Source organism: Cydia fagiglandana, chromosome 1 (assembly GCF_963556715.1).
Source record: "Cydia fagiglandana chromosome 1, ilCydFagi1.1, whole genome shotgun sequence".
Lineage (NCBI taxonomy): Eukaryota > Metazoa > Arthropoda > Insecta > Lepidoptera > Tortricidae > Cydia > Cydia fagiglandana.
In genome coordinates, this window is record NC_085932.1 from 31845458 (window position 1) to 31857331 (window position 11874).

Below are 11874 nucleotides of genomic sequence, written 5' to 3' on the forward strand. Positions count from 1 at the left end.
ATATATTTAAATTTACAACTTACAAACTAAACATTTATATTCTCGCCAAACTGTTACGTTTGATGGCGAGATGCGGTCAGTTTTTATACACTTAACCTATTTAACTAATTATATATTTAACGTAAACTAACCGTTTCATAGGCCACACATGTAAGTATATAATATACAAAATACAAACTATTGTTTCGTAGAAATGGCAAATAATGTAAACAAATATGTCAGTATTTGTCAGCATTTGACATATTACCTAAAATTTTCACGCAGGTGATTTTCCCTGAAATATTAGTAATTAACATATGTTTTAAAAATAAATTGGTTTAAATAAAAATATTTAAGTGTATAAGTTGGTTTGTTTACATTATTTTTCCATTTTCTAATTGAGAAGATATTCTTTTAATCTATTTTTTAACATGGATTTACTTAATTTAGGACTTTGTCTCAGTAAGCTAATTTTATTTAATATTTTTGGTACCAGGTACTTTGAGCTTCTTTTGCCATAATAATTTTTAATTTTCGGTTGCACTAGCTTTTTCTCTCTTACACTGCTAGTATTATACTTATTGTTAATTAATAATTTGTACTTTTCACTATAATAATGCTCTAATCCTATGAGGTATGTGACTTTCTTATCTACGGGTAAAATTTTACATAAGGGAAATAGTTTATCATAATCATTTTGACATTCTAGCTTAACTTTTTTACTAACTAGGAATTTAATTAGTCTTGTTTGCAAATTTCTTATATCTCTAATATATGTTATGAATGTTCGCCCGTATACAACTAGACCATAGCTAATAAGTGAATCGGCAAGGGCGTAATATACAACCATTAGTGTTTTCTTACTCAATGTTCTGTTTAATTGGTAGAATTTGCCTAGCACAGATCTCAACCTATTACAAACGTCGTTAATATGCGGTTTCCAGTTAAAGTTTCTGTCAATAATTAAACCCAAGTATTTGAATGTTTCCACATATAACAATTTAGTGCAACTACAATTATTTTTATCAGCATGCAGGCAATCATATGTATGTCCTATTATATCCAAATTTTCTTTAATCACTCTTTTTGCGACCTGGTTATATGGCGAGTGAATGTGCATGCATTTGGTTTTGTCAAAGTTTATGATGATTCCGTTGTCATGTGCCCACTTTGTGATACTTTCGAAGTCTTCTTGTATGCACTTTTGCACCTCCGTTATATCTTTCGCAGCACAAAGTAGACACATGTCATCTGCGTACATGAACACCCGGCACCATTTCACTACATTCGCGACACTGTTGACATGCATCACATATCCCACGGGACCATAGACTGATCCGGTAGGCACTCCGAGCTCCACCGCTGCATCTTGGCCCGTCTCTCCCGCGATGCTGGTGCGTATTTTCCTGCCCGTCAAGAAACTTTGAAACCATTTATTCGTGGGACCCCGTATTCCGCATTCATCCATCGCCTGTAGCAAAATATCGTGGTCCAAAATCTTTTCATTTTGTTTAAAAATAATAATGTCCATAAAACAAAATATCAATTCATATACATTTTATTTCGTTACTATTTTAAAACAGTTTTGAAATTAAGGCCCGATAGAGATATATCGTCCACTTAATGCCAAAGTTACTTCTGCACCTACTGATGAACGAAATTATAATATTGAATTAAGATGTGGATTAATCCAGTGCCGGATTTACCACTAGGCTGAGTAGGCTGAAGCCTAGGGCGGCAGATTTTAGGTGGCGGCAAATTTGGGTCATAAAAATATTTTATATGCAGTTCAGATAGGGTAGACCAGAATTAATTTGTAAAATTTAAATAACAAGCATATTTTGTAGATTTTGCCGCCCTCTGTCATGTCAAGACCTTTTTGAAGTACGGAACCCTAAAAATGTACCTGCCATTTTCTCGAAAAAATTTCGCGCTCGCTACGCTCGCGTTTTCATTTAACTACTTACATTATTTGTCACACATCTGACTACATAGTACATTGTAAATTTGGGATGGTCGTCGATTCTTGTATCTTCGTGGTATTACGGGTTCCGTTTTTTTCCTTTTGAAGTACGGAACCCTAAAAATTTACCTACCTACTATATTTCTAGAAAAAAATTCGCGCTCGCTACGCTCGCGTTTTCCTTTTGCTACCTACATTTTATTGTGACCCATCTGACCATATCATACAATGATAGCACAGAACCTAGTAGAAACGTCAGCGGTAATGTCCACGCTATCGGAGCAGCTTCCGTCTACTATACGGCTCATATGCGTCTACCGGATAAAAAGCTAGCGATCCATTTGTATAGCATAGTCTTTCGAGCAGACTCAATGCCAGACCCGACCGAACTCCTTAGTTATATCCAGTCTGACTGCCAATGCCTCACCTTGATTCTCAATAGCCAAAAACCCAGCGGTACCCACTGGTCACCGATCAGATCAGGCAAATATAAAGAGGTTGCATCGTCATTGAGTGACAAAAACGGCCCATATAAATCTGTCTCTAGAATGTGACATTTGTGACGTCACCTTACATGCATTTTAATATGGCTATGGTGTGTTGTACTATAAAATTAAACGCCTCTGACAGGAAAATACTTTAAAAAACCTATAAGCGAGGCGGATAGAGGCGGCAAAATCGGCACAGCCTACGGGCGGCAAATGTCCGGCACTGGATTAATCATTATCAGGTATTTATATTAAATACTTTACATGCTTAACCTAATTTGGTATGCAAAAAAGGTAACTAATAGGGTAAGACCACCAGTGAATGAACACTTAAGCAATTATCCAAGTTTGAAAAATCATTGCTCAGCATTCATTAATAATTGGAATAATTAACTGCAATTTAATCAATCCTCATTTAATAAATAAGAAAGTAATTTCTGCGATTTTAAATTACTTTCATAGTTTTTGAGTTATACCAGAATTTACCAAAAACTACCCAAAAACCTAATGAATGAACATAAAAACTAGTGAATGAACACCGAAAAACCCAGTGAATGAACATTATTTAACTCTTTTTAATTAGCATATTAAAATCATTTTTATCACAAACACAGTTTTCGGCTCTATTTTAATAGGTATAGCGATAGCGTTTATATCTATTTATCCCTCCATATTGACTTCGAATCGATGAGAATGTAATAAAATGATGTTTATCACCAATAACATAGAAACCCGTTACATATTAAAATGAAAAAATAAAATCAACCATTAAAACAAGAACCAACGTGCATATTTTGATGAAAAGGGGTCATGCTCACCAAATAATGCTTAAAATAATAAACTTGTCACTGCATTATTCGTGGTTACACTGTTCATACATAGAATTAGTAGAAATCCAATAAATGAACAAGCCAAATATTGTATTGTTCATACATAGGCATGACAAATCTAGTAAATGGACTATAGAAATTTGGTTTGTTCCAATACTGGCTAAATGAATCAGAATCGTTTTCTATGCAGAATCACAAAAAACAAGCTCAATACGATTGCGTTTACATATACATTTGGGAAAAAAATGAAATCTACGCGACACCAGTAAATGAACACACTGTTCATTTACTGGTTTCAGAACATTTGATGAGCCAGTAATGGAACTATAAAAAATAAAGACTTAATCGCATAATACGGCGACAAAGTGTACATAAATAGAAAGTTCAACTCTTAATCTAACCAAATAACTAAACTTTGTACTGGTAAAGATTAAATAAGCACTTCATATGTCTGACGACCGGTCTGGCCTAGTGGGTAGTGACCCTGCCTGCGAAGCCGATGGTCCTGGGTTCGAATCCCAGTAAGGGCATTTATTTGTATGATGATACAGATATTTGTTCCTGAGTCATGGGTGTTTTCTATGTATTTAAGTATGTATTTGTATATTATATATATCGTTGTCTGAGTACCCACAACACAAGCCTTCTTGAGCTTACTGTGGGACATAGTCAATCTGTGTAAGAATGTCCTATAATATTTATTTATTTATTTATTTATTTTATTTATTTATTTATATGTTGCTCCAAACGTACACTGTTCTTATCTGGGATCTAATATTTCCATACAAAACTTCAAATCCAGAAATACGTAAACTTCAAACGCCAGTCACATCCTAACTGGTCGAAAATAAATTTATTACGGGTTGTCATTGCATAGGAAATAGTTGTTAATAAGAAAAAAAATAAGACAAGTGGAAGAAATTGCTATATTTCTTATTTTAGACAAAAAACGTGACTTTGTTCATTCACTGGGGGGTGTTCATTCACTGGAGGGTTTAAATGTTTTGTACATTGAATGCAGGTATTTAAAAAAAAGTGTGCCTGTTACGGATTTAGCCACGCTGCATGATATGAACATATAATTGCAATACGGAGCACGAAGGAACTGGGTCAAGAAAGAATGGAAAGGGACTTGACACTCCCATCATATAATGCGGCAAAGAAACACTATTTACATAGGGAGGCAAGCTGAGGCTATAAATCGCAGTTTGCATGCGTTTGAAAAAAAAAAGGCATTATAAATCGCATGAAATCAACATCAAGAAATGATTAGGTATTTCACTGCTTGTAAAAATACAGGTCTAAGAATTACACGAGTACTACTAACACCCTCCAGCAACGAATACCGTATCCGGAGCTGATGGATCTCGGATGGATCTGACACAGATGGCGTTAGTAGTCAAAGCTCTAAGCTGCAAGTGCCAAAAGAAAACTACAAATATAGATACTGTTACTGCCATCTATTGATGAGTAAACACAAAAAATCTCAAATAATTAAACTTAAACTTATAAGTCAAATACAAAAAGTACGAGTAGGTACATATTCTAACTAAACGAAACACCGAGTAGGTATATGAAATCAATAACGTTAAACCCGGTACAGTTTGTGTAAAAGAATCAGTTCATAAAATATTTGGGGTTAATAACAAAAATAGTTAATAGATGGCATTAGTAGTTATAGGAATTAACTACCTCTTAATCTGCGCTGATCACCCTTGGGGGCCCCGCCACGTGACTGCTTTTGCACAAATCCGCGGCGCCACTTGGGGGCTGTCCATAAATTACGTCATCGATTTTGACCCCCCCCCCTATAATCATCCAAAAATCATGCTTCAAATGACCCCATTTCCTCCTACTTCATGCTACCGTCATCCGATGTCCGGACCCCCCCCCCCTAATTTGAAATGACGTAATTTATGAATAGCCCCTTGACTACTTTTCGCGTTTTCGCTGTGCGCCACTTGAAGGGTTATTGAAGTCTAAATAAATATCAATAAAACAGTCTGTCACATGTTAAGTAATTACTTTGTGTTACCAGTAGATGGCACTAATAAATAAATGTAAGCAATGATAAACGGCGCTGTTAAAATTATTCGCGGAATCATGTGGTGTTTTCGCAATTACAGTGGTTAGGTAAGGTTCGGAGTTAGGTTAGGTTTTGAGTTAGGTTAGGTTTTGAGTTAGGTTAGGTTTTGAGTTAGGTTAGGTTTTGAGTTAGGTTAGGTTTTGAGTTAGGTTAGGTTTTGAGTTAGGTTAGGTTTTGAGTTAGGTTAGGTTTTGAGTTAGGTTAGGTTTTGAGTTAGGTTAGGTTTTGAGTTAGGTTAGGTTTTGAGTTAGGTTAGGTTTTGAGTTAGGTTAGGTTTTGAGTTAGGTTAGGTTTTGAGTTAGGTTAGGTTTTGAGTTAGGTTAGGTTTTGAGTTAGGTTAGGTTTTGAGTTAGGTTAGGTTTTGAGTTAGGTTAGGTTTTGAGTTAGGTTAGGTTTTGAGTTAGGTTAGGTTTTGAGTTAGGTTAGGTTTTGAGTTAGGTTAGGTTTTGAGTTAGGTTAGGTTTTGAGTTAGGTTAGGTTTTGAGTTAGGTTAGGTTTTGAGTTAGGTTAGGTTTTGAGTTAGGTTAGGTTTTGAGTTAGGTTAGGTTAGGTTAGGTTAGGTTAGGTTAGGTTAGGTTAGGTTAGGTTAGGTTAGGTTAGGTTAGGTTAGGTTAGGTTAGGTTAGGTTAGGTTAGGTTAGGTTAGGTTAGGTTAGGTTAGGTTAGGTTAGGTTAGGTTAGGTTAGGTTAGGTTAGGTTAGGTTAGGTTAGGTTAGGTTAGGTTAGGTTAGGTTAGGTTAGGTTAGGTTAGGTTAGGTTAGGTTAGGTTAGGTTAGGTTAGGTTAGGTTAGGTTAGGTTAGGTTAGGTTAGGTTAGGTTAGGTTAGGTTAGGTTAGGTTAGGTTAGGTTAGGTTAGGTTAGGTTAGGTTAGGTTAGGTTAGGTTAGGTTAGGTTAGGTTAGGTTAGGTTAGGTTAGGTTAGGTTAGGTTAGGTTAGGTTAGGTTAGGTTAGGTTAGGTTAGGTTAGGTTAGGTTAGGTTAGGTTAGGTTAGGTTAGGTTAGGTTAGGTTAGGTTAGGTTAGGTTAGGTTAGGTTAGGTTAGGTTAGGTTAGGTTAGGTTAGGTTAGGTTAGGTTAGGTTAGGTTAGGTTAGGTTAGGTTAGGTTAGGTTAGGTTAGGTTAGGTTAGGTTAGGTTAGGTTAGGTTAGGTTAGGTTAGGTTAGGTTAGGTTAGGTTAGGTTAGGTTAGGTTAGGTTAGGTTAGGTTAGGTTAGGTTAGGTTAGGTTAGGTTAGGTTAGGTTAGGTTAGGTTAGGTTAGGTTAGGTTAGGTTAGGTTAGGTTAGGTTAGGTTAGGTTAGGTTAGGTTAGGTTAGGTTAGGTTAGGTTAGGTTAGGTTAGGTTAGGTTAGGTTAGGTTAGGTTAGGTTAGGTTAGGTTAGGTTAGGTTAGGTTAGGTTAGGTTAGGTTAGGTTAGGTTAGGTTAGGTTAGGTTAGGTTAGGTTAGGTTAGGTTAGGTTAGGTTAGGTTAGGTTAGGTTAGGTTAGGTTAGGTTAGGTTAGGTTAGGTTAGGTTAGGTTAGGTTAGGTTAGGTTAGGTTAGGTTAGGTTAGGTTAGGTTAGGTTAGGTTAGGTTAGGTTAGGTTAGGTTAGGTTAGGTTAGGTTAGGTTAGGTTAGGTTAGGTTAGGTTAGGTTAGGTTAGGTTAGGTTAGGTTAGGTTAGGTTAGGTTAGGTTAGGTTAGGTTAGGTTAGGTTAGGTTAGGTTAGGTTAGGTTAGGTTAGGTTAGGTTAGGTTAGGTTAGGTTAGGTTAGGTTAGGTTAGGTTAGGTTAGGTTAGGTTAGGTTAGGTTAGGTTAGGTTAGGTTAGGTTAGGTTAGGTTAGGTTAGGTTAGGTTAGGTTAGGTTAGGTTAGGTTAGGTTAGGTTAGGTTAGGTTAGGTTAGGTTAGGTTAGGTTAGGTTAGGTTAGGTTAGGTTAGGTTAGGTTAGGTTAGGTTAGGTTAGGTTAGGTTAGGTTAGGTTAGGTTAGGTTAGGTTAGGTTAGGTTAGGTTAGGTTAGGTTAGGTTAGGTTAGGTTAGGTTAGGTTAGGTTAGGTTAGGTTAGGTTAGGTTAGGTTAGGTTAGGTTAGGTTAGGTTAGGTTAGGTTAGGTTAGGTTAGGTTAGGTTAGGTTAGGTTAGGTTAGGTTAGGTTAGGTTAGGTTAGGTTAGGTTAGGTTAGGTTAGGTTAGGTTAGGTTAGGTTAGGTTAGGTTAGGTTAGGTTAGGTTAGGTTAGGTTAGGTTAGGTTAGGTTAGGTTAGGTTAGGTTAGGTTAGGTTAGGTTAGGTTAGGTTAGGTTAGGTTAGGTTAGGTTAGGTTAGGTTAGGTTAGGTTAGGTTAGGTTAGGTTAGGTTAGGTTAGGTTAGGTTAGGTTAGGTTAGGTTAGGTTAGGTTAGGTTAGGTTAGGTTAGGTTAGGTTAGGTTAGGTTAGGTTAGGTTAGGTTAGGTTAGGTTAGGTTAGGTTAGGTTAGGTTAGGTTAGGTTAGGTTAGGTTAGGTTAGGTTAGGTTAGGTTAGGTTAGGTTAGGTTAGGTTAGGTTAGGTTAGGTTAGGTTAGGTTAGGTTAGGTTAGGTTAGGTTAGGTTAGGTTAGGTTAGGTTAGGTTAGGTTAGGTTAGGTTAGGTTAGGTTAGGTTAGGTTAGGTTAGGTTAGGTTAGGTTAGGTTAGGTTAGGTTAGGTTAGGTTAGGTTAGGTTAGGTTAGGTTAGGTTAGGTTAGGTTAGGTTAGGTTAGGTTAGGTTAGGTTAGGTTAGGTTAGGTTAGGTTAGGTTAGGTTAGGTTAGGTTAGGTTAGGTTAGGTTAGGTTAGGTTAGGTTAGGTTAGGTTAGGTTAGGTTAGGTTAGGTTAGGTTAGGTTAGGTTAGGTTAGGTTAGGTTAGGTTAGGTTAGGTTAGGTTAGGTTAGGTTAGGTTAGGTTAGGTTAGGTTAGGTTAGGTTAGGTTAGGTTAGGTTAGGTTAGGTTAGGTTAGGTTAGGTTAGGTTAGGTTAGGTTAGGTTAGGTTAGGTTAGGTTAGGTTAGGTTAGGTTAGGTTAGGTTAGGTTAGGTTAGGTTAGGTTAGGTTAGGTTAGGTTAGGTTAGGTTAGGTTAGGTTAGGTTAGGTTAGGTTAGGTTAGGTTAGGTTAGGTTAGGTTAGGTTAGGTTAGGTTAGGTTAGGTTAGGTTAGGTTAGGTTAGGTTAGGTTAGGTTAGGTTAGGTTAGGTTAGGTTAGGTTAGGTTAGGTTAGGTTAGGTTAGGTTAGGTTAGGTTAGGTTAGGTTAGGTTAGGTTAGGTTAGGTTAGGTTAGGTTAGGTTAGGTTAGGTTAGGTTAGGTTAGGTTAGGTTAGGTTAGGTTAGGTTAGGTTAGGTTAGGTTAGGTTAGGTTAGGTTAGGTTAGGTTAGGTTAGGTTAGGTTAGGTTAGGTTAGGTTAGGTTAGGTTAGGTTAGGTTAGGTTAGGTTAGGTTAGGTTAGGTTAGGTTAGGTTAGGTTAGGTTAGGTTAGGTTAGGTTAGGTTAGGTTAGGTTAGGTTAGGTTAGGTTAGGTTAGGTTAGGTTAGGTTAGGTTAGGTTAGGTTAGGTTAGGTTAGGTTAGGTTAGGTTAGGTTAGGTTAGGTTAGGTTAGGTTAGGTTAGGTTAGGTTAGGTTAGGTTAGGTTAGGTTAGGTTAGGTTAGGTTAGGTTAGGTTAGGTTAGGTTAGGTTAGGTTAGGTTAGGTTAGGTTAGGTTAGGTTAGGTTAGGTTAGGTTAGGTTAGGTTAAGGGTACGTCCTTCGGTAGATTTGGTTCAAACTCGGTATATAAGGGTTTCTTAAGGAGATCTAAAATCTGAACCCCCCTTTAGGGGTGGAAATCCCCCCCCTTCTGGGACCTCCCATACAAATTTTTCAGTTTTTATTTTTTTTAAATTAAAGTTACAAGACTATATGATTGGATTTGGGGTTGAACAAAAGATATTAAAATTTTACAGAAACGGTTTTTTTTTCATCTCTCTAGCTCTAAAAATAAAGATTTTAGACCCGGGTCAAATTTTTATTTTTCATTTTTTGATTTTTTTTTTGTCCAAATCGGTCCCAAAAAAGGTCTATGTATACGGAAATGCATTAATCGCTAGTACTTCGTACTAGCGACAGCTCAAAACTGAAGTCCATTTTGCTTTATCTCTTACCGTTTTCGAGATATATCGTTCTGAAGGTACGAATTTACGAAAAAACTTTGCTATTAGCTCCATCAGGGGCTGATGACTTTTTGTATGGAAATATTGAAATCCGACTCGCACTTGACCGTTTTACATAGATTAATTTTTTTTTTTGTAATTTCGGGTTAGTAAGTTCGGGTCATGATTTATATGGTAATCACCATCATCATCATCATCATCATCATCATCATCATCATTTTCGCTTTCAGTCGCCCACTGCTGAGTATAGGCCTCTCTTCGTGTACGCCACTTATATACATGCATTTATGTGTATGGTAATATTTAGTACAAAGTGACATGGCATAATGTATATTGACATAATCTGTCAAACTGTCAAATTTGTTTTTTTTTGTCAAATTTAGTGTAGAGTATTATATTTTGTCATAGTTTAGTACTAAATGTCAATGTTGGGTAATTTTTTGTAGACTGCATTTCTCATCTTAAGGGCCGGCAACGCACTTGCAGCCCCAGTGATCGCTGTGCTCATGTATTTTTGGGCGAGTTTTTGGGTTTCGTATGGGAATATTTGGTACAAAGGGACATGTTACAGTGTCCCAGTGTATATTGACATGATCTGTCAAACTGTCAAATTTGACAGTTTTTGTCAAATTTAGTGTAAGATCATATTTTGTCATGGTTAAGTACAAAATAAAATTACTTAAATATTATTATTGAATAGAATAGAATAGAATAGGTAATTATATGGTAATCATCATCATCATCATTTTCGCTTTCAGTCGCCCACTGCTGACCTATAGGCCTCTCTTCGTGTACGCCACTTATATACATGCATTTATGTGTATGGTAATATTTAGTACAAAGTGACATGGCATAATGTATATTGACATAATCTGGCAAACTGTCAAATTTGTTTTTTTTTGTCAAATTTAGTGTAGAGTATTATATTTTGTCATAGTTTAGTACTAAATGTCAATGTTGGGTAATTTTTTGTAGACTGCATTTCTCATCTTAAGGGCCGGCAACGCACTTGCAGCCCCAGTGATCGCTGTGCTCATGTATTTTTGGGCGAGTTTTTGGGTTTCGTATGGGAATATTTGGTACAAAGGGACATGTTACAGTGTCCCAGTGTATATTGACATGATCTGTCAAACTGTCAAATTTGACAGTTTTTGTCAAATTTAGTGTAAGATCATATTTTGTCATGGTTAAGTACAAAATAAAATTACTTAAATATTATTATTGAATAGAATAGAATAGAATAGGTAATTATATGGTAATCATCATCATCATCATTTTCGCTTTCAGTCGCCCACTGCTGACCTATAGGCCTCTCTTCGTGTACGCCACTTATATACATGCATTTATGTGTATGGTAATATTTAGTACAAAGTGACATGGCATAATGTATATTGACATAATCTGGCAAACTGTCAAATTTGTTTTTTTTTGTCAAATTTAGTGTAGAGTATTATATTTTGTCATAGTTTAGTACTAAATGTCAATGTTGGGTAATTTTTTGTAGACTGCATTTCTCATCTTAAGGGGCCGGCAACGCACTTGCAGCCCCAGTGATCGCTGTGCTCATGTATTTTTGGGCGAGTTTTTGGGTTTCGTATGGGAATATTTGGTACAAAGGGACATGTTACAGTGTCCCAGTGTATATTGACATGATCTGTCAAACTGTCAAATTTGACAGTTTTTGTCAAATTTAGTGTAAGATCATATTTTGTCATGGTTAAGTACAAAATAAAATTACTTAAATATTATTATTGAATAGAATAGAATAGAATAGGTAATTATATGGTAATCATCATCATCATCATTTTCGCTTTCAGTCGCCCACTGCTGACCTATAGGCCTCTCTTCGTGTACGCCACTTATATACATGCATTTATGTGTATGGTAATATTTTGTACAAAGTGACATGGGATAATGTATATTGACATAATCTGGCAAACTGTCAAATTTGTTCGTTTTTGTCAAATTTAGTGTACCTAAATCTCAATACCTCCGAAACCAGCGAAATAAGTTTTCTGAATTTTTGGCCATTTAATCTATAAACATATCTCAAAAAGAAAACACTCTTATGGTACCGACACGACTATTTGTCGAAATAAGCCACACTTATACAGAATTAAAAATAAGTCTGTTGAAATCATAAAATTTTAAAACTCTAATTACAAATAATCTATATGGACAACAAGCGTCAAAAGTATTCTTAAACTATTTTTTAATGGAGTACAAGTAATCAAGATCAAAAAATGTGGAAAAAAGTGCAAGATAAAAAAGTGAATTTTCAAATGATATTTACGTAAGATCACGCTGTTTTAAGGAGTGGCGCGACTTGATATTACTTTACACAGAAACTTATCTATAGAAAAATCTTAAATTTTGTGTGATTATTGTCCAATAACAGATACATCAAAGCAGT